This window comes from Lontra canadensis, unplaced genomic scaffold, assembly GCF_010015895.1.
Source record: "Lontra canadensis isolate GAN:19392208 unplaced genomic scaffold, GSC_riverotter_1.0 scaffold5, whole genome shotgun sequence".
In the NCBI taxonomy this organism is placed as follows: domain Eukaryota; kingdom Metazoa; phylum Chordata; class Mammalia; order Carnivora; family Mustelidae; genus Lontra; species Lontra canadensis.
In genome coordinates, this window is record NW_022630999.1 from 31,322,733 (window position 1) to 31,348,830 (window position 26,098).

Here is a 26,098-nt window from a genome sequence, read left to right on the forward strand (position 1 = left end):
TGTAGCATGCAATGCTGTTTGATCATATTTTACCCACAGTAGAACTTCTTTCAGAATTGGAGTCAATCCTCTCAAACCTGTCTTTGCTTTATCAACTAAGTTTGTGTGATATCTAAATGCTTTATTGTCACTTTAACAATTTCCACAGTATCTTCTACAATAGATGCCATCTCAAGAAACACTTCCTTTGTTCACTCGTAAGAAGCAACTCCTCATCTGTTCAAGTTTTATCTTGAGGGAGCAGCAATTCTGTCACATCTTCAGGCTCCACTTCCAGTTCTAGTTCTCCTGCTGTTTCTGCCACATCTGCAGTTACTTCTTCCCCTTAAGTTGTGAACTCCTCAAAGTCATCCTCAAGGGTCAAAATCAGCTTCTTCCAAACTTCCGTTCATGTTGATATTTTGACCTCCTCCCATGAATCACATACATTCTTTTTTTTTTTAATGGGAGTCATCTTATTTTATTATTACTAATGTAAGCATTTGATGCCAAAGGGACAAAGGTAATTCAACCAACTCAGAATGTTTGCAAGTACATGAAATTGCCATTTAATTGTAGTCTTCTATCACTGTAGCTCAAATGCATTTCTCTACAACTACTCCAGCATAACTCCTTTGGAATTATGTCAGTCATCCTTAACATGTGCCTCTGCCAAGTACTCTGAATCTAAAATAAACAAAATTTTAATGATTAACCTTTTAAAAATTATTTCTTAATAAAGTCATCAGGTGATGGTTGGGACCATAAATTTCCAAGGAAACTTTGTTGAAATGTTTCTTCTAATATGGTAGTTATAAATTAGAATTTTCAAAAAACAAGGGTAGAGCAAAAGTACAAGAAAAGCTTCAGCAGTGTAAGCCTCCCATAGTCCTAAACCTCCGAGAGAAGCAAGGCAAAGTAACTTTCCTACAAATTAAGTGAGTTTCCAGTATTTCCATGTAGTTGAGCTTTCAGAGACAGACACTCACAACATATCATTTATATATATATATAAGACACTCACAACATATCATTTATATATATATATATATATATACACATGCACACATACACACGCACACATACACACACACACACACACACACACATACTATCTTGGCTCTGGTTGTATTAATGATGCCTGAAGAGTTTAATACCCATCCAGGTCCAAAGGTGGAGAAACATATAAAATAGCATGGTAATCAGCCGGAGTAGACTGTAAAAGCACAGGTTGGTTGTGCTGGTGCAGCTTGTGGGAAGTTTTCTTCCACAGAGGCTGAATAGAACAGTCCTGCTAAAAAGACCAACAGAATAAGGGCAGTCAAAGTAGTAAGAGACAGAAACATTCTTCTCCCCCACTTATTACCTGCCATTCTGACTTTTTAAAAGATAAGTGGTATTTTGAAAATTTAGTTCTGTGTATTATGGGTTTTTTGTTTTTTGTCTCTTTTTTTTAGAGAGAGAGCTCTAGCTGTAGAGGAAGAAGGAAAGTGAGAATCTTAAGCAGGCTCCACACCCAGCATGGAGCCCAGCAGGGGGATCAGTCTCACAACCTTGAGATCATGATCCTGAGATCATGACTGTGCTGAAATCAAGAGTCAGATGCCTAATCGAATGAGCTACCCAAGTGCCCCTGTTGTTGTTGCTTTTAAGTATGATCCAGCACTATTCCATTTTTTTCTTCTTATTTTAAAGTGTCATCCTAGTTGCCTGAGGTATAATATTAGGAATCCCATCAATAATTGGAGAGGCTATTTTCCAGCTCCTCATTAATCAACTCATTTGCCAATGCTTCATATCTGAGCACTTTCTTCGAGAGCCGGCACACCAGGAATTCGAGCAGTGCCTGGTCGAAGGCATGGGGCAGGTCCCCCATCCTCTCACTCTTATCTGCCATCCGCTGCCACCCGAACGCATGAAGGCACCGATGGGTAGGCAATCATGGAGCGGCACATGTGTGCCCCACAGTGCTGAGGTGGGAGCCAGCTGCACTCTCCATCAGCATGGTCTGGAAGCCTGTAACCTCACTGCCTGGTGCTCTCAGCCAGCCCCAGTGCTTCAAACACAGGTATTCTTAATGGTATCCAGAATGATGGAATCCTTTCCAAAATGTTTTCAATTGACTTTGCTCAGATCCATCAGAGGAATCACTATGGCAGCTATAGCCTTACAAAATGTATTTCTTAAATAATAAGACTTGAAATTTGAAATTTCCCCTTGATCCATGGGCTGCACAATGGATGTTGTGTCAGCAGGCATGAAAAGAACATTAATCTCATTGTGCATCGCCATCACGGCTCTTGGGTGACCAATTGCATTGTCAATGAGTGGTAATATTTTGAAAGGAATCTTTTTCTCTGAGTAGTAGGCCTCAATGGTGGGCTTAAGATATTCAGGAAACCAAATGGTAAACAGATGTGCTGTCACCCAGGCTTTGTTGTTTCCTGTAAAGCACAGACAGGGTAGATTTATCATAATTCTTAAGGACCTTTGGATTTTCTGAATGGTAAATGATCACCGACTTCAGCTTAAAGTCGCCAACTACTTTAGCCCCTAACAAGAGAGCCAATCTGTCCTTTGAGGCTTTGAAGCCAGGCATTGACTTCTTTCTAGCTATGAAAGTCCTAGATGGCATCTTCCTCCAAGAATAGGCTGTTTCACCCACATTGAAAATCTGTTGTTTAGTGTTGCTGCCTTCGTTCCTCATCTCATCTCGGCTACGTCTTCTGGAGAACTTGCTGCATCTTCTACATCAGCACTTGCTTTCTCACCTTGCACTTTTATGTTAAGGACATGGCTTCTTCCTTTAAACCTCATGAACCAACCTCTGCCAGCTTCACACTTTTCTTCTGCAGCTTCCTCACCTCTGTCAGCCTGCATACAGTTAAAGAAAGTTGGGGCCTTGCTCTGGATTAGGCTTTGTCTTGAGAGAATATTGCGGCTGCTTTGATCTTCCATCCAGACCACTAAAACTTTCTGCACATCAGCAACGAGGCAGTTTCACTTTCTTACCATTCACGTGTTCACTCGAGTAGCACTTTTAATTGCCTTCAAGAATTTTCCCTTTGCATCTGCAACTTAAGGGTTGTGCATAAGAGGCCCAGCTTTTGGCCTGTCTTGGCTTTTGATGTGCCTTCCTCGCTAAGCTTAATCATCTCTAGCTGGAGATGTGTGACTCTTCCTTCTACTTGAACACTTACAGGCCATTGTAGGATTATTAATTAATTTCAATATCGTGTCTCAGGGAATAGCAAAGCCCAAGGGTGGGAGAGAGAGAGGGAGAAGGAGGGAATGGCTGTTCAGTGGAATAGTCAGAACGCAGAGTATGTATTAAGTTTACCATCTCATCCAGGCATGGTTTGTGGTGCCCCAAAACAATTATAATAGTAACATCAAAGATCCCTGATCACAGATCACCACAAAAAGTGTAATAATGAAAATATTTGAAATATTACAAGAATCACCAAAATGTGAAGCAGATACCATTGGGAAAATGGTGCCAATAGACTTGCTTAATGCAGAGTGGCCACAGCCTATGATTCCTTAAAAGCAAAACAAACAAAAAAAGCAGTATCTGCGAAGTACAATAAAGCCAGGTATGCCTTTATGCGACCTGGGGGAATTGAGGCTGAGAAACAAGGAGAAGTCCGGCACAGATGGTCACAGTGATGATCCTTAGAGGACGTCTAAACCCTGCTTGTAGAAAAGCCAAAGTCACAAGTGAGAAAACAGTGCTAAGGAGAAGGTACAGAACATGAAGATGCTGAGTGAAGACTGAGGTTAAAGCAGAAGAATTGGATAGCAATGTGGCTCGGAAGCCCAACCTGTTTATGGTCGTCAGGATGCTTGGCCAAGGAGAAAAGTGAGCCTGAAATCTACCGCCTGATCCTCTTGCCCAGCAGTTTGCTTCCAACATGAAGGGACACCTTTTTCTTTTTAGTATATAGTTTCTTTCTGGGCTAGTAATGGGCCTGGATAGAGTAAGGTCTGAATCCTGCCTGGTTGTTGGACCATATGCTCTCATACCCGAAGACCCTAAGCCCAAGTCTCTTAACCTGCCAAATAGGATAATGATAGTGCCCACCTGGGCTTATTCTGCAGTTTAATAGAATTGGCAAGCTTAAGAATGTTTACCACAATGATTAGAACGTAGCTACAAATAAATAATTATCACTACCATAAACACCCTAAAGCCAGCAACATGTACTGTCTATACAGAGCTATTTAGGACTCATGGAAAAGACCTTCAAGGCAAACATAACTTTCCTTCATAAAGATCAGGTGTCACCAAACTTTTACTGTGAAGTGCCAAAAAATAAATATTTAAGGCTTTATGGGCCATAATGTCTCTTTCACATAGTCTTTTATTTTCTTTTAAAACAATACTTTAAGAGTGGGAGAAACAAATACTTAGCTGTGGGCTATACAAAATGATTTGCAGACTCGATTTGGCCCATGAGCTCTAGTTTAATGACTCCTGATAATGATAAAATGTGAGAAAGGACAGAGGTCTATGAGGTTGGAAATTTGGGGTACATGTGATTTTAACATGGATCCAGGCAAGAGCTAGAACTCATCAGTTACTTGACCTATGACTTCAGACCAGCCCCTGTAGTTGGTTGAAGCATAGACTTTCAGCTGTGTGTTTGGCTCAAGATCAAATGCCCGGCACATCACAGTGGTCAGCATGCTATATGTGCTAAGCAAATACTTTTAAGGGAATGGATTGAAAGGATTTAAAGTTTTCTGAGCTGGGTTTCTTTATCTGTAAAATGGAGACCACAGTGTTGTCAGAAATAAATGAGATACTTCATAAAGTATATGCATTACAGCATCACTTCCGCCTGTCAATGTATGCTTAACTATCATTTCAAATTAGTGTATCAGTAGTTCAATTATGTGAAATAAAAAATTAAACATTCTAAGGATAGGTTGACTAAAAGTAGAGAAACAGGAGTCTCATCCATCAGGAAAAGTCTGGTTTTTACCAGAATGATGATTCTTCTTTTTGAAAAACAAACAAATGAACAACAACAAAAAAAAACAAGACCTTATGAAAAGGCTACCACATTCTACCTCTGACATTGAGTGAGGAGTTGTGTAAACTCCCATGACCCTTGTCCTCGTCTATATTCCTGGGCACATTGCAAAGATTAAAATCATAGGTGATCTTTGGGGAAATGTGTAATTATAACCCAGGTGGGTTTCGTTAGGATGGAATGTAGGAGGATGGAGATTACAAATGAAATAGATTTCATTAAGGAATGGGATATATTTGGACATCAGGCAATTGACATAGTGACATACCTCCTTCTTATACCTGCAGAAAAATAAATGGTGGTAACAAAACCATGATGATATCTGAACTATAAAACAAGCAGTCAGCTGACACTTTAAGGAAGGAGTAAATCTTTTCAAAAGTTTCAGAGTGTAGGATTCTGTAGGTAATGAAGAGTTTCCCATGAAGAAACAATACTTACAGTCCAAGCTTGTCACTCTATGTCTTAGTTACCTCATCAGCAAAATGGAACATTTGGACCTAACCTAGTTAGTGACATAGATTTTTTTTTTTTTTTTCAAATTACTTCCAAGTGAGTATCAATGAATCTCTGATATTTTAAGACACCAAATAATATAGGTAAATGAAAAACAAATTTGAGAATATGTAGATAGTTTGGAAGGTGATTTTTAATAATTGAGACATATTTATCCTCTATTTTTGAAATAAGGCTCAGAACTCAGCTGGAATTACAAGTCTCATCAGGTACTTTGAACTTGATACAATTTAAATAGGCTTGTTTGAGCAAGGTACAGAATGTTATGCATTTCCCAGGTTCAGCCAGTCGGCCTGCTGGATTGACTGGTGATGTCTTGATTGGGTATGATTCCCCTTGACTCATTTCTCTGTTGTTGGTAATTAAAAGCTGTCTAGTTTTATTCTCATTTAATCATAAGTGAAAGGGTAATATCTGCCAGACTTTTCCCATTCATTCGGTGTTTGCAACACAGCAGAGCCTTGAGATCATTATGAATTTTAAGCTGAAGATTCTTATAACTGAGTATCAATGCAGATGGTGTATTGGTGTTTTGCATCTGGGAGCTGATAATCAATCTCCAAGCTAATTGGAATACAATTCCCCGGTGCAAATGGATAAATTGCCATAGATGACCTTATCCTCTCATTCCAGCTTTGAAAAACAGACACTTCTGTGAGTAGGCAGAAAACATTGTCTGTCAACTGAAGTTCCCACAGGTCTCTGGGACTAGTACAAATTCCTAATTTTATGCTGGCAGGAGAACTCTTATTGAAGAAGCAGGATTCAAAATGATAGTTGGCCTCTCTCTAGTCTCGGTATGTTTTATTCTGGTTCTTGGAGCTTTTCCTTCATTATGGTTTTAATCATCTTGATCAGCATTATTATAATCACAAAATGTCAGCCTAAGAAAATGATAATCTCATCGTCATTATGTTTCAATGTCACCTTTGTCAACTTGTGCTTAGCTATCATTTCAAATTACTGTATCAATGCTGTAATTAGATATAATTTGTGATATGACCAGCATTCACAGGTGAGTGGTTTTTCAAAAGATCCCACACCAACTGAAATAGTTTATTATTATAGGTCTTTTCTTTCAGAACCAAATATGTTTAATGTAGGCTTTCACTTGAGAAATATTCCAAATCAAAATGTTACATTTTATGAATACAACATGACTTAATATTTATGACTTGAATATTACAGAGTATGTGTGTGAAATTGGAAGCACTGAAACCTCTATCCCGTTCTCTACAGTTTTTTTTGTTGTTGTTGTTGGTTTTTGTTTTTTTTTTTAACGAGGATGGCATAAGGAGGTTTCTTAGGATTGTCCTCATGCATGCAACTAATGAAATTCAAATGTCTCTCTTTTACTAGTCAAATTCCTTATTGAAATTGACCATTCTATAATGATTTTTATTATTTCATTGCACAGAATCATAGGTTTAAGATATTTTCCATTCTATTAAGTTTTCTTTTAAACCAAGATGAGATTAGGGCGTAAGAGAGGAAGAGAGGTGATGATTTGGAGAAAGATTTTCTACCTTCCCTTATGGGAAGAAGTAGTCTAGGTTAAACAGTAGGACTGGTTGATTGAGCATAAAAGTGATTCATGAAATATGACATCTCTTTAACATTGAGGGGAAAAATGCTTTCCTTCATTGAGTGCTTTCTCCCATATGCAAAATATTGACACATCCCTATTATATCAAACAAAAGCCTTCGTTCAGAGAGATAATTTTATAGAGTGGCTGGTATCATGTGATCTTATTAATATTTATGAAATATGATAATAATATGGAAAAGGGGGAACTGGAATACAGCCCTATCTTCCTAGACCCTATTCATTTCAGCTTCAAAATGTTTTTTCATTTCACACATCAGACACTAATTAGCAAATATCTAATTAGTGTTAGAAGATTAATCGCTCATGGGAGTTGTTGAGGCTTTGAGCTTTCATGCATGCAAAAGCAGTACCACTTTAGGTGCATTTGTTAAGGTACAGTAACTTTAAATGACACAACTTTTATTTTTCTTGGAAAAAATTTCAAATTACAGCAATGGAGTAAATTTAGACTCAAGTATAAGGAGAGCAAGGAATACACAATTGAAAAGATAAAAAATGAGGGCACTGAGAACCACTTTCAATCCAAGCACCACATGTTAGGCAAGAGTGTACTCCATTTTAGGCACTCTAAGGAGGTACCCCCAGGAGTCAGAGAATGAAAAACTGTAGCCCCTGACTTCCAGATTCTTAGGGAATTGAAGAAAGGATTTGCAGACTAAGGCCCCTGGACCAAAATTAGCCAGCCAATTAGTTTTATGTGGCCGTAAACTAAAAATGGTTTTTACAGGTATGCCTGGGTGGCTCCGTGGGTTAAGCCTCTGCCTTTGGCTCAGGTCATGATCTCAGAGTGCTGGGATCAAGCCCTGCATCGGGCTCTCTGCTCAGCGGAGCCTACTTCCCCCCTCTCTCTCTGCCCGCTGCTCTGCCTACTTGTGATCTCTCGCTCTCTGTCAAGTAAATAAATAAAACCTTTTTAAAAATGTTTTTACATTTTTAAGTTATTGAAAAAAATGAAAGAAGAATATTTCATGATACATGAAAATTAAATGAAATTCAAATTTCAATGTCCATTAAAAATAACTTTCATTGGAATATAGCCATGTTTACTCACGTATGTAGTGTCTGGCTACTTTCACCTACAACAGCAGAGTTCAGTAATTGCAACAGAGACCATATGGCCCTCAGAGACTAAAAATATTTACTCTCTGCCCCTTTGTAGAAAAAATATGTGCCCGCCCAGAATTAAGAGCTAAATATTTAGATATAATAGAGTCGTTTTTAGAGTCAAGTAAAGTAACACTACTTCTGTAATTTTTTAGCTTGGGTGACTTTGGGTAGGGGATTTAAAATTTGTTACCCTCAGTTTATAATACAGGAATTATGAATCTCTTAAAAAAATGTATGAAAACTGAGGTTTTGAAGAATTAAATAGGATTACTTAAATAAAGTTTCCCACTTAGTACTTGACTCATGGTAGATAATCCATAAAGTTTACTCCCCTGGCCCCCATTGCCTCTGATATAAAAAATAAAGCTAGATTTCTCTGTTAGTCCTCCTCACTCTCCTTAAGAAGGTTTCTAAATGGAACGGTGAATGGCCCAGGAGGGGAATAGTACTATTTTTCACCCACTTATGAGCAAGATGGAAAAGGGGATAGATACTAAACTAAAATGATTTCACTGGAGATTTTCTGCTCTAATATTGTGGTACATTCTCCCCATCTTGTCCCTAAATGCCCTCAAGCATCAATTCCTTCTTCTAATAAAACCTGAAGGAAGGAAGTAGCCTGGAAGAATTTATTGTTAATGTAAGTTCCAATGATGTTGTTCTTATTTTTTTACTCATAAAAATCTCTGTTTATACCAAATTCCTATTTACAATTCATGGCTGTCAGATCTTTCATTTAAGTATACACATATTAAATTTATTGACTGTATCCTGTGGAGTTAATGATGGGTAACTCATTAAATGCCACAGGGAGCCTATCTTTTATAACTAAGACTTTTTTTCCCCCCAGAGGGTGAGGTGTTTTGGAGGAGGAGGATTTGGGGTAAATTAAAAACTTTAGAAATTACTCTCTAAACTGAAAAAATCTCTGTGTTTTAGAGCAGCAGGAATTTTAATAACACACACACACATAGTCATTGAAGTTTAGTTATGTAAATAGTAAGATTGGCTTTTAGAATCAATATATCTACATTGAAATCTGACCATAATTCAAATTGATTCATATGTTCTTGTGAAACAAGACTGCAAAGTACTAAAGGCATTTCAAGTGAAGTTTAAACTGAGAATATAATGGCTTCCCTTTCATCTCTCTGAAGGTTGTGGGCAACATTAATACATTTTCTCTGAAACCCTGTGCATTAGCAAAATATTTTGAAATTATATTGATTTTAGATGACTGATATATAAGTCAATAATTTGAGGAATAGGATCAGACTCACATATACCATATAATCACTTGTCACAATAGAGAAATTGGAATTACTTCTGATGATTGCTATACTGGGGAGAGGGGAGAGGAAAAGCTGGTGTTCTGGAATAACCCCACATTACTCACAGGTTGTTCTGTGTACTCGATGTGCCCACTCAGTCGCGAGGTGCTCTGGGAAGTGCACAAGTTTTGTTTAGGGAGAGTGACAGCAGGGGGCTTGAGGTGGGGTGGGATGGCATAGCAGTAGTGAGCCAGTGAGCCAGAACCCTTAAACTTTCTCAGCAGAGGGTTTTTTATACCATTTCTTAAAAGCCAAGGAGAGAAGGAAGAAGGAAAGTGATTATAACTGCAAATAGAGGAAAGAAGTCATAAAGAGTGCTCTTTATATCGAAGAGAAGGTGTTCCCAACCAAGCAGGTGATTTAACTCATTTTTCAAGAGCTTTTCTGTATATGAACTCTATGAAGGTTTGTAAACATTGTCTGGGCCCCCAGGAACTTACCATCAGTTCTTTCCTTGGCGTCTGTAGACCTCTAAACCATTTCAGTAAGAACCACCAGGAGTGAGGGTAGTTATTTTAAAAAATGCATATTACTTGGTCCTTGTCTGCCTCCATGGAATCTCTGAGGGGTCAAGCTCTGCAATCTGAATGTCAATGAGCTTCTCAGCGGATTCTTAAGCACCTTAACATTTGGGGAAAATGTCTCTGGGTCATTGTCAAACAGGATAAAAGTAGTTAATTCTTCTGCTTATGTTTTACATTTTCTTTACCTATTTCCTACATACATAAAGCCATCTCTGTTGTTTTGTTTCCACCCAAGCAAGAACTTTATTTATCCCTGCCTCTCGTTATATTCTCTGGTTTTCTTTCTGTTAACCATAAATGGCTTTGCAGTCAAAACTTAAAAGATGTTATAAAACCAGTAATAAGTGAGGAGCCAGCCATATAAGATGCCAGAAAAACTTGGTGTCGCAGTTATTTCTTGTTGTGTACCAAACCACCCCATAACTCAGGAGCAGGTGGGGTCAACCAAGTAGATCTTCTGCTGAACTTACCTGGGGGTTGGTCACATGACTAGAATAACCTCAGGGCCTAAGTGGAGGCTGGTTGATCTGGGGCAGTGATTTTCAAAGTGTGGTCACTGGACCAGCACCATTAGCGTCCGCTGGGAAGTCATCAGAAGTGAACATCCTCAGACACCATCCCAGGACTACCGAGTCAAAAACTAGGAGTGGGTTTCAGCAATCTGTCTTAATAAATCCTCTAGATGATTCCAAAGCACACTCAAGATTAAGAACTCTTATATAGGGAACATAAGATAAGAGGGACTGTTTCTGTTCCAAGTGGACTCATCCTCCCACAGGGTGGCCTGAGCCTCCGTAAGTGGTTGGCACCATGTTCCAGGAGGATGAAAACAGAAGCTGAAATGCCTTTTGAGGCCTAGACACAGAAGTTGTCCAGTGTTGTTTGTGATATATTCTATCAGGTAAAGCAGACTACAAAGCCAGCCCAAATTCAAGGGGAAGGAAAATTAACTCCACTTCCTATTAAGAGGAATAACAAAATCACAAGGCAAAGAGTTATGGATACAGAAGCAGGAATATCTGTTTTGGCCATCTTTGCATACAATCTACCGTATTAAGTAACAATTTAATAGACCTAATGCCATATTATCAACAAGATTCCCCAACATTATCCTAAAGGATTTTTTTTCTTCTGTGCAAAATATAATGTCAATTGTGTAAGTTTCATTGGGTGGACATAACAAAATAACTGGGTGGCTTAAAAAACAGAAATTTAGTTTCTCACAATTCTGGAATCTAGAAGTCCAAAGTCAAGGTGTCAATAGTACCAGGCTCCCTCTGAAACCTGTAGCGGGGAATCCTTCCTTGCCTCTTCCTAGCTTCTGGTGGTTTGCTGACAATGCTCACTTCAAGGACATGCTCCCAGATATCATTTGTATAATTGACTATGTTTTATAATTTTTGAATCAAGGAATAACTCTACTAAGAAGAGGAGTAGCGTTCAAAGAGCTTAATTCACCTCTTAATTTACTACATGGTTGTATATATTTGGCCCTTTAGCGTATAAAGATACATCACTGTTCCGTGATTTAGTGATCTTGACATAGAGCCCAGGAGAGAATGCCAGCGCAAAATGTGATACTTATGTATGTTATGATGGAAAAGCCACAGAAGACAGTATCTTCCTGAGCTGTGCATTTTAAAGTATCCTATTACATAGTACGAAAATTAGTGATACCATTTAGGATGGTATCATATTTAAAATATCATGTTATGGCTTGGAGATATTGATAGCTGCAATGGAATATATGTAGTGGCAATTGTGTAAAAGGAAGGTTTTATATCATCGTCCCTGGCACTCTTCAGAGATGGTTTTATTCTATTATCTTTGTATAACGAGACTTTGGATTTTAGAACATGCAAACCTGTCTAACCATGTGTATTTATATATAAAATACATATCTATATGTCTATATATATAAGATATATATAATATATAAATATGTATATCTGTATCTATGTATTAATTCATTCACTTATTCATTTATGCGCCAGTCATCCTTTCATTAAACAAATGTAGACTGAATGCCTACTGGGGAATCAGAAATAATGAAATAATAATGAAATATTGTTTTGCCCTCACCTCCTGAAGCAGATATTAGAGAGGGAGATATAAAATTTAAAAAACATAATAAATATGCAGCATAAAATACAATTCAGGCAGCCAAATGTGGTATGAAGGAATGTACATGTAATCCGGTGATAAAATTAACATTTAGTCAAATAATTTAAGGTGTATTTAAAAGCATATTTTATAAAGTTCTGTCCTTCAATATAGTAACATCTAAATATCTAGTCTGTCATGACCAAGAATGATATAGTCTTTGTTCAGTGCCCCTTTGCAAGTTATTGGGGATATTTTCTAACTGCTGCTGATGGAGTTTAACAATTAAGCTGGTTGGGACAGTTGACATGTGTGAAGGGCACGAATTTGGATCCTAAGAAACCTGGGTTTGATCTGAGGCTTGGTAGCGTAGTTATTTACTGTCTGTGTCTATAGTGTAAGTGTCTTCATTAACTGAAGATAGTGCCTGATTCTTAGGTTGTCCTAAAGCTTACATGAGATGACATAGATGACACTGCCAGCCATGATCTTCAGCAAGTAAGTGCTTAACATATACTTTTACATGTGTTTCATTTTCCTCTATAACTTCATTCAAACAATTTGGTCTTCTTGATAATCTTTGAAAATGGCCACTGAAAAATAGTCTTATGAGGTCAGATCAAAGATCCCCTTCTCTCAAATGATATCATTCAAGCACTTGGTATACCATGAAAGTCCAACATTGAAAACATGGTCTTGTTGGATAAACAAATTTCCTAAAAGAGTTAATTGCTCTTCTACTCAGATAAAGAAAACAACCATAGTTAATTTTTACATCTTCAAAAACATACGATTTTCCAATGATGTGTTATATGTCAAATACAATAAAAGGGCATTAACAAAAACCACTTACACTAAAATCTGATTCATACTTTCACATAATATTTATGCTTTTCTACTTTTATGGGTGCATCCAAAATTTGTGAATCTTTAAAAATCCCTCTTTAAATACCCTGCATTAAGACTGTATTTTATCTTCCTGGTTTGGTTACAATAATCTTAATTGTATCTGCTGGACATGCTGCTGGACAGGGCTCCCTTTTGTACCCTCCATGTGTAAATTATGACCACACTTGTAGTCTTGATAGGTCATACATACCAACAACACCAATAATCTTGGTAGTGAACAACTTGGTACTGTCATGTAGGATGCATCTGCAAGTATAATAATAATTATTTGCAATGATATAAGCTTTAGAAAAAAGTTACTTGATACCAAATATGAAGTTGTTCATTCAATGTTCAGAACAATTCCATGAGTTAGCAAGTGTTATCAGCATTTTACAGATGAGCGGTATAAGACCATGAGAAATTCAGTAGCTTACCCAAATACATAGGTAAGAAAGTGGGGAAACAGAGACCTGAACCCCATTATTCTTCTTCCAGCATCTTTTTGGCTTCATCAGCTTGTAGTACAGACTACCTGATGGAGAACACTTGGGGCTAAGTGATTCATGGCACTTATTGTAGAGCTAGACCTGAATGTTCTCTATTTTTTTTTTTTTTTGTAATATCAGAACCTACTGCCTGGCTTTTTAAATTTTTCTATTGTGTGTCTTCTGGAATTATCTCCTCTAAATATCATGATCTGCCCAGGAACTGTACAGTGTGAACTTTATACTGCTAAAGTTTCAATCCCTGACCTAAAAGGAAATCTTTATTCAAGAAATGGATCCTGGTGCCTCTGTTAACTCAGAGCTCCCCTAGATGACTAACACTAAGTCTTTGCTAACTGCTGAACTGAACAGTTAAGTGACAGAAGGTTGCACAGAAGGTAAATATTCTCTGAGATGTAAGCCTAAATTAGGAAGGAACAGGTAGGATTGATCATGAATGGGTGCCTACATTTGATAGTCTCATGATTTAGGTGTCCTACAGAGAGATGTTGGCAGGGACTCCAGTTAAAAAAGGGAGGGGTCGCTCTTGGAGGCAGAAGTAGTGACAACTAAGCATCTGATATTCCATGGTCCCTTGGCTTTCTTCTACACTCAAAGACTGAACTAATCTCTCTGTCAACTCCAGTGTGGTAATTTACAACTTAACACCCTTGGGCCATATTTCTATCCCCTTCCCCATAATTGACACCTCAATCATCATGCTGGCCTCCTCTCCTGGGTAATCTGGGTACAGAGGCTCCACTTAACTCACCTTCAAAGAGGCAGTCACATCAGCTGCACTTGATACATTCGTATCGTGTCAGTCCAAAGCACGGGGTCATCTGAAAGGGACTTAGACTTGAGATCCACTTATTTTGGTAGACCAACATCTGTCTGGCGGGTGGGCTCCAAATTGGAGTATTTGCTCTTCAGGATCCATGAGGAGCAGTGGCATAAGGAGGAAGAATGGTTTGATAATATAAATGCTTCTCAGCCACATATAATTTTTGGAAATATTTTGAAATATTTATCTTAGATTTATTTTTCTTTTTTATTGTAAAGATTCATGCCAAAGTACATAAACCATGTTGGCTATGAATGTGGAGCCACACAATAAATTGTAGAGTAATCAGGGACTTTAGAATTTATATAATTTAACCTTCTCTTTACAGGTGTGTAAACTGAGGCCTGGAGAGGTTATATGCCTAGTTCAAAGTCACATGGCTAACTGATTGTAGTTTCTTATAGCATTCCCTAAGACCCAAAGATGTGGAACTATGCACTAAACTCGTTTTCTCTTTACACTTTTAATTACTTCTATTTCTCTGTTTTATCATATCCCAACATATTCTTCAATCCTTCCAATTAAAGGGATGAGGGGAAAGGTGGAGACAAGGATAGGAGCAAGAATACATTAGCATATATTAAGATAATTTACACCAAATCAAAAACTTACATTCAATTCACAGGGCACTTTCCCAGAGCAAATCACAGAATTTTCCCCTAAGTAATTATAAAACAGGTTAAAGGAATAAGGACTCTGGTCATTCATCGATTCCTGATTTTTATTCCCAGACTTATCACTCCCCTGGATGAGAGGTTTGAGAGAAAAGATACATTTGTAAAATGACTAGAATAATTTTACCCACCTCAGGGATTCGGTGAGTGTTTAATACCATAAAGGGCTCGGAGATAGTCAGATGAAAGGTGCTTTAGAAGGCAGACATGATTACTGGATTAGAATTTCAGAGAGTGAGAAAGGAATCTTTTGTGTTGACAGGTTTTTTTCTTATTCTTTTTGCAGTCCTATAGTGGTTTAAATTTTTTTTTCCTGCCAATTTTTTCAATTTCAGATCATGTCCTTGACTTGGTACAGCTCTCATGAGAGGGAATGCATGTTGGTGGAAACTGTCTACCTCCTTTTTGGTAATTTTTTTTCCAATATGCATTTTAGCCCCCTTGAATGTGCAGGGCTAATTTTCCTCATTTCCTATGGTTGTGATGTTTACAAAGTAAAATAGAATTACCTGGGGACAGTGTTCTCTAACTCAGTATTTATTACGTGTCACAGAGGCACACACGCACGCACATGTACACACATATAAGCACACACCTCCCTGTATTGAATTGTTTGGAGACCAGCCCAATTTTGTTTCATTCTCCAAAGGCTGCCATCATATCATTAATCTCTCTCAGCCCTTAAAAATGGCCTTTTGCCATATTCTGTCAGAAAACAAGACATAGGCCATTTACTTTAAATACCTAAAAATAAAAATGCTGAATCAAATGGTCTCTCTCACACTCTCACACTCACACACACATACAAGCTATCTAATGTATTTTCGATTGTTCAACGTATCGGTGCATTGGGTAGGGAGGAGCAATAGAATTTGCAGTTTATTGAGAGTGAAGTGTTTTATTACATCGGTTGTAAAATGTTCTTTGCTATTAAAGTAAGGAGTGCTAATTAATAATCCTGCAGAATTGTAGAGCCGCCTTTGAACTGCAAAAATAAATTCTTAATCCTTTGTAGTGGAATTCTCCTCTTCCTTTCTCTCTCCCTCCCTCCTTTTATGTCTTCCACTCTCCTTTCTAGAAATATTTATCACAACAGGAACTGTGCAAAGGCCTGTGTTTATAGTGGTATTTGAATTCAGCCAATCATACTAGAATAACCTTATGGATTCTACCAAGGAATGAGTATCAACCTATCTTTTGGTGTGAAAAGACTGAGGATAACACCGATTCAAAATCTATAAGCTTTGTTTTACTTTACATAGGATATTTCCCCTATGAGTCATGAGCATTGTGTCTAGTACATTTGAACTTTACAAAGCTTATGAAGATATCTGTGGCCTAAAACTGAAGTGTATTAGCTCCAAAATGAAAGTAAAATGACAAAATCCAAATTAAGTTTGATTAAATATCTACTGAATACCAAATTTAGCATTATGTCAACGGATGAACTGCTACCCAAGTTAACTTTCATGCACTTATATGTAAATTAGATAGTCATATAACTCTTAAGTATTTATCTCTATATACTTGATATATAGTATATATTTATATATAGACCTGGAAGGCTAGGGCTTTTTGCCAAGACGCATTCTAGGAACAATTATATCTCAAAGCATCCTTTTTCAAAAAAGGACTTTCTTTTTCAGGCACCCTCACGGTAATGGAAAATTAGATTTGAAGTGTATGTGTCATATATTTGCAAAAAGAACTAGTTACCAGTTACCACTTTGGGGGCAGGGATTATTTTCCCATACACAGTAACTTTGTGATGTGTTAGCTGTTTTTGCAGTGTGAATACATTTCTCCCTGCTTTCTCATTCCACTGAAAAGTTGCTTGGAGCTGACTTTTGTTCCATTATACCTCGGTGCACTCATGGACTCCTCCTTCAAAACTATTGCCAGGTGTTAGCATCTTCCCTGAGTAATTTCAGGCATTTTCCTTTGAATGAAAATGGCTCACTTGGAAGGTTGTGAAAGGCATATCCATGTGGAATTGAGAGGATTTTGTGTTGCGATGTGGTGAGAAGACTTGCCAGAAATTGCCCGTTTCAGGCTGATGATGCAAAACTAGACATCTGTTAAATTAACATCTACCTAACGTTTTGCCTTCAGTCAAATGCATTTTTTAAAAAAATTAAATCTCTCCCACTCTCTCCCGCTTTCTTTTTTTTCCACTGTCAAAACAATCTGTCACAAGATATTTAATTTCTGTGTAATGGGTTACTTAAAGAAACCAGCATATGGTGCAGTGTAAGTACCTAGCTACAAGTGACAGGCAATGGTGCACACTGCTGGTTTGCTCTTCTCCTGAAGCATATTGCACCCAGCATCGATTTTATTATGGTGCTGGATTCCCTCGGTTTTGATTTACATTATTGCCAGAGTCTCTCACAACTCTTGCCTTGCAGAATTAGAATATCATATAAATACTCTTGTTCCACCATGGAGTCAGAAAGCGCTTTCTATTTTGGTTAAGTGATGGTCAGTGTATGGCTATAACCATTTGGGGGAGGGAGAAAGGGTTACCTCATTATGCACAAAGATTGACACACCCCTGCTTGTGTGCAAACACTTGTTAGTAGCCCCACGCCGATGTGTAGTCTGTTTCCTGTAGAGGGGCCAATCTTGGGCACAGTGACAATACTTGAAACATCATGTCAAACAAGGGCATCCCTGTGATGCTGGTGATTTCTACACAGTGAAGAACCTTCTGATATAGTGGAGTTGCCCTATTTGAGGGAAGAGTCTAAAGTCACTATCACCATGGAGAGCAAAGATGAAGCATAATCAAAATTGCCTATAAAAATCCCTCGAGCCATCCATGAGGTATAAATGGTTGGGTGGGTAACTCCTTGTGTAGTAGTGCATGGGCATTTACATGTGGCAGAGTGTAGAGTGCTTATTAATTCAGCAAATAGTGTTTACTGTGTGCCAGGCACTTTCCCAGGCCCTGGGAATGAGATGTGAGCAAGAAAGACAAGATTTCTGCTCTCAGTCTGCTCCTATTCCCATGAGAAAAATCTAATAAATACCTAAGAAGTAAGCAAATTATAAAGTTATTGACAATTTTATCTATCTATCAGTCTAACCTATCTGTAAGCAATAAACATATGTATAAATATATATCTTTTATAATAAACTAATAAATGAATCCATAAGCAGAACATAAGTTTACAGATTATTTTATCTGCCTGTAGGAATGAAATCTCTCTCTGGGGAGCTATAGATATAAATAATATTTAAATTGACACATAAAATATAAGCTTACAGATTAGTTCATCTATCTATCTGTCCATCTCTGTTTCCTCTCTTTCTCTCTCTATTTCACCAAAGGCCAGTCACTAATTTTGTACAAGGTAATGGTTACACAAACTTACTCTATTGTGTACCTTCTTTGAAAGGAAAAATGTTTATTTCTATGAAATTTGAAAGGTCCCCAGCTTGTTCTTCATCAGAACTACTAATCGCAACCTCTGGGGAGCTGGTTTAAAAGTGAGGCCTCCTAAGGGGGTTTTGACCTCTGGGCCATTGGTAAGGAAATAGGAGGTTGGGGTAAATCTTCTTGAAGCAAAGTCCATACCAGCTCCGTGGTGATTGCCATCTGATTGTTCATTCACTGAAATGCTATGTTGGGCATTTTCTGGGGAGAAAAAGCATGATATAATTAATACCTGCAATAAATTACTTTAGCTTATTACTTACTAATTCAAATTCTCAAGTGCCCTAGAATGTATCTCTAGGTCATTTTTAGTGGAAAGTTATCGTAAGTAAACGTGCCAAGCAAGGTGACAAAATCCTTGTTCCACCTGCACCAAACAGTTTGGGATAGCTGTGTGATTAATCAGAACACGAAGTCCTAAAGAGCAAGCAGCAGATAGACTGAAGTATACATTGGGCATAGCCAAACAGTATTTCTTTTTAGTTCAACAAGAAATTTCAACGGTCACACTTGAAATTATTTTCAAGAATTATAATTCTTTCACTTAATTTTTATGTGATTCTCCAGAGCCTCTCCTATCAGTTTCTGGTTAGAAAGCACTGGTTAGACAAGACACTGATTGTTAATTACAAAGGACAAACTGGTGTCCTTTTGATGATGGCCACCAGAGTGGAGGTGGGTTGGGGAGATGGGTGAGATAAGTGATGGGGATGAAGGAGCGCACTTGTGATGAGCACCGGACCACGTACGGAAGTGTTAAATCACTACCTTGTACATCTGAAGCTCTTATAACACTGTATGTTAAGTAACTGGAATTAAAAATAAAAACTTAAGAAAAAAAAAAAAAACACTGGTTAGAAATCCATCCTATTTAGCTAAAGCTGAATGCCACTGAGATTATTAAGAACCAAAAACAGACTCTTATCTCTTTATCCCTCATGAGATAAGGGTGGGGGGGGATGTGAATATTGTACAGAACCCATTGGCCTCCTAGCCTTGCAGCCTATTCGTGGGGGTGGAGTTCACTGCTTTAGGCATCCAAGATGACCTGCATGTTCCATTAATGTCTATTGTACATAGGACTGAGATTTCTTCTAGTACTGCCTTTAGGGAGATCAAAACTGACAGAGAAATAGGAAAATTATACATTTAAACGCCCTAATACCATAGCTCCTTGTGGTGTCCTGATATTCATTTGCTGAATATTTAGTAAATACGGGCTAGTTGCCAAACACTATAACAGATGCTGGTGTGCAATGGGAAGTTACTGAATGAGTGAGTGAATAAATGAATGAATGAGAGAGATGTGGGTTCCTGTTCCACGGACCAGAATTACATTCTAGTAGTGACATTAATCAAAAAAGCAGCAAATAAAAATATCAAAACAAGCTGAGGAGAAATGCTTTGAGAGATAGAAACATGATTTTAGGGAACACATATCCAAGGAAACTGATCACATTTGATAGGATCGGAGACTCCTCCAAGGAGGTGAGTCATGAGCTGAAAACAAAAGAATGGAGATTGAACTATGTGAAGAGCAGACAAAATAGTATGAGCACTGGCCTGGGGGTGAGGGAGCCCAGGGTCTCCAAATAACTGATAGCAGGCTGGCGTGGCAGGAATACAGGGCTGGAGGAGAGTGGTGTGCACGGGGCTGGAGGGGCAGGCAGGAACCAAAACACTGGGTACCATGTCAGTAAATAATCCTGATTTTCAAAAGCAGACTCTCAATATATGAACAGGTGTAGAAGAGCGTGAAAGCACTTTGAGCTCATTGACCCTCACGTAGCCCCCAGGTCTGTGTCCAGTTTTCTGCGAGGCAATGAGAGGAGATGGGAACCAGGATCTCTGTGTTCATTATGAGCTGGAGTGACAGATATTGAAACCTTTAAGAAATGTTAAAGGGATCATGGACATCGTATGTGATGAAGAAAAGATCGGGGGCGGGGGTTGGAATAAGCTTTCAGGATCAGCATGCCTTCTGCGCAGCTGAACGGTGCCTGGCTAATTTCCCTTTCTAATGAGACCAGCACAAAATCCATCCATTTAAGCTACTCAGCTTTTAGGTAAATGTACCAAGCTGTTGGGGTAGAGGGGAAAAAGGGGTTGACGTTGATGGATGGAGTTAAATACCAGAGCCCTCTCCTTCACACAGACTTTTCTAAAGCAGTATTGTGACCGAAAGGCCTGGAAGATTCCAGGTGGGCAGGACAGGCTGGACAGAGCCCAACTGTCTCCCTCAGAAGAGGAGGAGGAGGGCAAGATGGGGTCTCCCGCTGCAGGATGGAAGGATCCTCTTCAGATCTGACAACAGCGTGGTACCCAGGGGCATGGGTTCCTCAGACAGGGTTTCCTTCTCATCAGAACAGCTCCTGGGAATTACCCAACGGAACAGATGGGCTTTCCCCAGATATAATTTAATTTTTTGTTCAGAATTACCACCAGAGCAATATCCACTGCCTCACTTACCTCTGCGGTGCCGCCTTCTGACTTTTTGGACAATAAATTGTTATTTGCCTTTGTTCTAAAAGAGAATGACACCATTTTGGACCTGCCTCGAGAATGGCTAAATTGTAGTAAGGAAGGTTACCATTCCTTGACTCAGTAGCTGGATGTGTTACACTATGAACATAAAACATGTTCACTGAGTCAAGCTCCTTCAAAAGACTTGAGCATATGTGTTTTTAAAAGGAGTGATGATTATTTCCCATTAGTTTTCTGACAGTTGTTCTGATCAGATGCTCGGAGTCAGCGACCTCACTACACAGTTTTCAAATGAACCCAGTGGCAAAGGAGACTGGGGGTTGCCGTATTGTTATCAGGGTGGATATAGCATTGACAGGTATATTCAGGGCCATGAATACTCAGCTACGGAGAGGCACTTAGAATGCTTTTAACTCCCATAATGACCCTAGAACGTGTATACTGCTTTATTTTTATTTGTATTTTTTGCATTTTGCTATTCGGAAAACTGAGGCATAGAGCAGTAATTTGCCCAAGGTCACTAAGCCGGTAAACAGAGCAGCTGGGATTCAGAACCAGGCGGCCTGGCTCCAGGGCCCATGTTCCTAATCACTATCTATATCACCACAAAACGGATTGGGTTGAGAGGGTGGCAGAGATAAGAAACTCAGAAGCAGTTGTTTATTTTCCAAGAACTTCTATCTTGTTCTGTTTCTCCTCCTCCTCCTCCAACCTGTTCCAACTGCTCAGAGGAGACAGATGCTTGGCGGGAGGAGTGTGAGTAGCAAAGCAAAGAAAATCCTTATAAATTATTATTTTTTTAAACTTAAGGATTAAAAACACAAATTTCCCATCACTCATTTTTGTGGAAACTAATGGGTGTCCATTGAATTGAATCCTTCCCTTTTTCCCTCAGCACATAGACACAGGGGTGCACCTGCGCGTGTGGGCACACACACACATGCGTGTGCACACACACGTGGGCGCGCACACACACACACAAACACACACATTCTAAGTGACACTTGGAAAAGGTTCTGTAGCTCTCTCTACCCTTTCTCAGATTCACATCACTTGGGGCTCCCTATGGCAGTCAAATATACAAGCAGCCCTCTGGAAAGACCCCAACAGTTCAGGCCTTAAAAATGACTTTGACGAGTGAATTTTTTTTTTAAAGATTTTATTTATTTATTTGACAGAGATCACAAGTAGGCAGAGAGACAGGCAGAGAGAGAGGAGGAAGCAAGCTCCCTGCCGAGCTGAGAGCCTGATGTGGGGCTTGATCCCAGGACCCTGGAATCATGACCTGAGCCGAAGGCAGAAGCTTTAACCCACTGAGCCACCCAGGTGCCCCTGACGAGTGAAATTTTAAGAAAAGCCTTTCTAAGAAATACTGACCAAACCACACCATAGTATTTAAAATTTGAAGCACACTGTGGTTCATTCTCTTTTTCTTTTTTTTTGCCTATTTACATATTCTATTTTTAAAATTCACATTCAATATATTACATTTAATTCAGACTCAGGAGGCCATCCTGCTGTCTATCAAACCTTGGGAAGGCATCTTACTTGAAAATTATTGTCTTCTCCCCACTAACTTTGTTTTTAGATGACCAATGGAGTCATTCTCTGCTTCATCCTTTGATAGTCATCCTTCTTTCCCTAGGGTGATCGCCAAGATAAAAGTAGCCAGCTTGTGTCTTCACCTCTAAAGACAGAGGAGCAAAAGAATGTTTAAGTCAGTGGGCTTATTCTTTTCCAACATCTCCAAGAGAAAGCGCCTCCATTTTGCTACTAGGAGGGTTAAATCCCTCCTTGACCTGTTGGGTGACAGTAACTCCTGGAATCAGCAAACATGGCTGATTCCAATCTGTCTGTTGGTTGGAGCACCTACATTCCAGGCCTGCTAGAGTGCGCAAAGACACACAGCACCTTCTGAATGGAGTTCAGACTAGCCTTTTCAAATTCCTTAAGAGAAAAAAAAAAAAAACAAAAAAACTTCAAGGACATGTTTGCAACAAGAGGACAGAAAAGAAAGGCATCTTGCTACTCACATTTCAATCTGCAGAATAGGTTCTGAAATCCTATGTTTGGGGAACCCCTAATGGCTAAACTTACACGAGCAGAAGGAAAATAAAATGCCCTTATTCAATTTTCTATGAACCTATTTAAAATGTTCCCTTTCTCCTGTCTCCATGTCTCAGACTTCGAGTCATTTTGCCTCTCTCATCTGTTTCCAACTCAGTTGAGTTACAACCAATCAGATATGAGGAAAATTAGATTTTAATGGAATATTTGATTTTCATTGCTTAATTGATTTAATTGCAAGTTTCTATTTCAGACTGGTAGAAATGCAAAGATTTTCAGTCAAATGGAGAAAAGCTCCCATTTTTCTGTGTTCAACAATGACAAAGTTATTAATTCAACGTTAGCCTGGATTCTAAAACTTTAGAGGAAGGAAATAACCGGTATCTTTCCCAGTTGTTATTCTTACACTCTGTTTCACTTTCTCTCTCGTGTGTACATGTTCCATATCAAAATCCTGTGTTTACATTTGCTTATTCTGTTTGTATTATTTTCATCTTTGTGCATGACTTCTTGTTTGTCAGGGACAACAACACGTGTGTATCTACATATACCTATATATCATTTTCTGGGGGCATTTATTACCACAAAGTATTTCTTTTCACTTCTGGTAAGAAGAAGGACAGGTAAGAGAATTAGCTCTCCAGCTCCCACAGTAACTGAGTGGGCTTTCCCAAGTGCTTTATACCAGCCTTGACAAATGGATCCCAGTCTGTGTCAATGCCTACAAGGTATATTGGATAGGTTCAGTAACCCACAGGGAGTGCAGCAGGTGGCCCCCATCCCTTGGTCATCATTCCTATTTTATTTTATGGATTATTTATTTGTTTAGAGAGGGAGAGAGAAGGAGGGGTAGAGGTAGAGAAAGAAGCCAAAGCAGGCTCCACACCCAGCACAGAGCCCCGTTGGTCTTGATCTCACAACCCTGAGCTCATGACCTGAGCCAAAATCAAGAGTCAGACGATTAACCAAATGAGCCATCCAGGTGCCCTGTCATCATCCTTATTTTAGGCCACCATATTGCCCCAGCCTGATTACCCCAACACTGCATTTCTGCATAGTTCCTGGTTTTCCTAACCGCCCCCCCAGCATACCAGTTCTTGCATGATGCACATTTCTTTATTTGACATGAGAAGTTCTAAATTTTTAAATGTCTATCAGTTTGGGGAAAGTTAAGATTTTTCTAACCATCCTAAGAAAAGTGTGTATGTGTGTGTACACAAACCACTGGCATATAAGCATTTAATTGCAGATAATCTATATTTGAATTTCCTATCAGGTGTCTTGTATACTTGTCAGTCTCATTCACTGGAATATAATTTCTCCATATGAAAATCTTAGCCTATTGTATGCTATTGAATTTTTAAATAATCAACCTTATTATGATGGTCACCATGCTGCCTATTTTTCCAGAGACTTCTTCCTCCCCAAAGGTAGGAAAACCAAAGGGCTAAGAGCTTGGATTTTGGAGACAGATTCCCTGCATTAGAATTATGACTCTGCCACTCACCGATTGTGGAATTTTAGTTAATTTGACCACTCTGGCATTTAATTTCCTCATCTGTAAAATGGAAATCATAATAGGGCCTAGCTCACAAGTCATGTGTGGCTCCAACAAGATAATAGAAGTTAAAGTGCTTAAAAGCCTACCAAGCATACAGGAAGCACTTAATAAGTGAGGTCATAGTGTATGAGGTCTATGTACCAGATACAAGGCTGAGAAGTTTACATGGTTGATTTGTTTACTCCAGTCGTACTCCACAGGGGTGGATTGTTTCCCCCAGAAGACATCAGGGCATGTCCAGAGACATTTTGGATTCCCAAGACTGAGGGTCGGGGCTGCTACTGGCATCTAGTGGCCAGGGGGCTGGGGTGCTATTAAATCTCATACCATGCAGAGAACAGTAGCCTGCAACAAAGAATTATCTGGCCTACGAGGTTAATAGGAATGAGATAGAAAACCCCTGATTTAATCCACGAGTTGGGGATTATTAATATTATGTACATTTTACAGAAGAGAGGATCTGAAGCTTGGAAAAACTCTAACTTCTTAGACCACAGATTCGGTGTATCTAACCACTATACAATAGCCTTTTGGAGCAGAAGGGTTTATTTTGGTTTCTCATTTTTGCTTTTTTGTTTTTTATTTATTTGAGAGAGGGAGGGGAGGGAGCAGAGGGAGAGGGAAAGAGAGAATCCGCCCGGAGACTCCCTACTGAGTGCAGAGCCTGACAAGGGGCATGATCTTATGATCCTGAGATCTATCGTGACCTGAAGCTTAACTGACTGAGCCACCCAGGCGCCCCTATTTTGGTTTTAAGATGCATGTGTACACTCTCTAAAAAACCCCAAAACAGAAACCTTGAGTGTTTAGTGGAAGCAAAACAGTTAAGGGATAGGCTCACCTCAGTCAGAACAGACACCGTCGGGAGTGTAGTATCAGAGTACTAGAAACCCCCTCCTGTACCAGGCCTGACCCCTCTGATGTTGCTGAATCATTGGCGGGAGGATCTGGGAGCAAAGCCAGGGTGGCTGTTGTGGCGGTGGCCACTCCCAAGCTGGGGCAGGCTTCGTGTGCCAATAGTCACCGAAGCATGTATTAGTATTTTAGCTACCGGTTTGGTCAGCCTTGAGAAGCACTTCAAATATATATTTTCACTCTGTCATTGCTTAAGAGGAGGCCAAGTTAAAACGGTGGAAAGTGAAATCACCTAAAGAGAAAATACTGAGTAAATATCAGTATAGGCAGTAGTAGATACGGCAAAAATCATTGAGGGTGTGACCCGAATGACTCATGAATGATAAACACCTGATTCTTGCTGACCCTTGAGGACAGTTCCCCTCCCGAGTAACTGACATAGGAGGTTCTGACACATAGCACATGCTCAGGAAACACACTTAACGAATGAACCTAAATTTACAATCTTAACCCAGCAGCACGATGCAATGTGGATGGGGGTGATAACTATAACTTCACATATAGTCAGTCCTGGCCCATGTTATACCTGA

At 39.0% G+C, this 26,098-nt stretch overlaps 1 protein-coding gene and 1 pseudogene across 9 annotated transcripts in view; one reads left to right on the top strand and one right to left on the bottom strand.

Annotated features, from left to right (window-relative positions):
- The window catches only part of TENM2 (teneurin transmembrane protein 2), a 1,216,596-nt gene that overhangs the window by 518,654 nt on the left and 671,844 nt on the right, over positions 1–26,098 (top strand). The window lies entirely within an intron of this gene.
- LOC116864283 lies at positions 1,100–1,388 on the bottom strand (annotated as a pseudogene).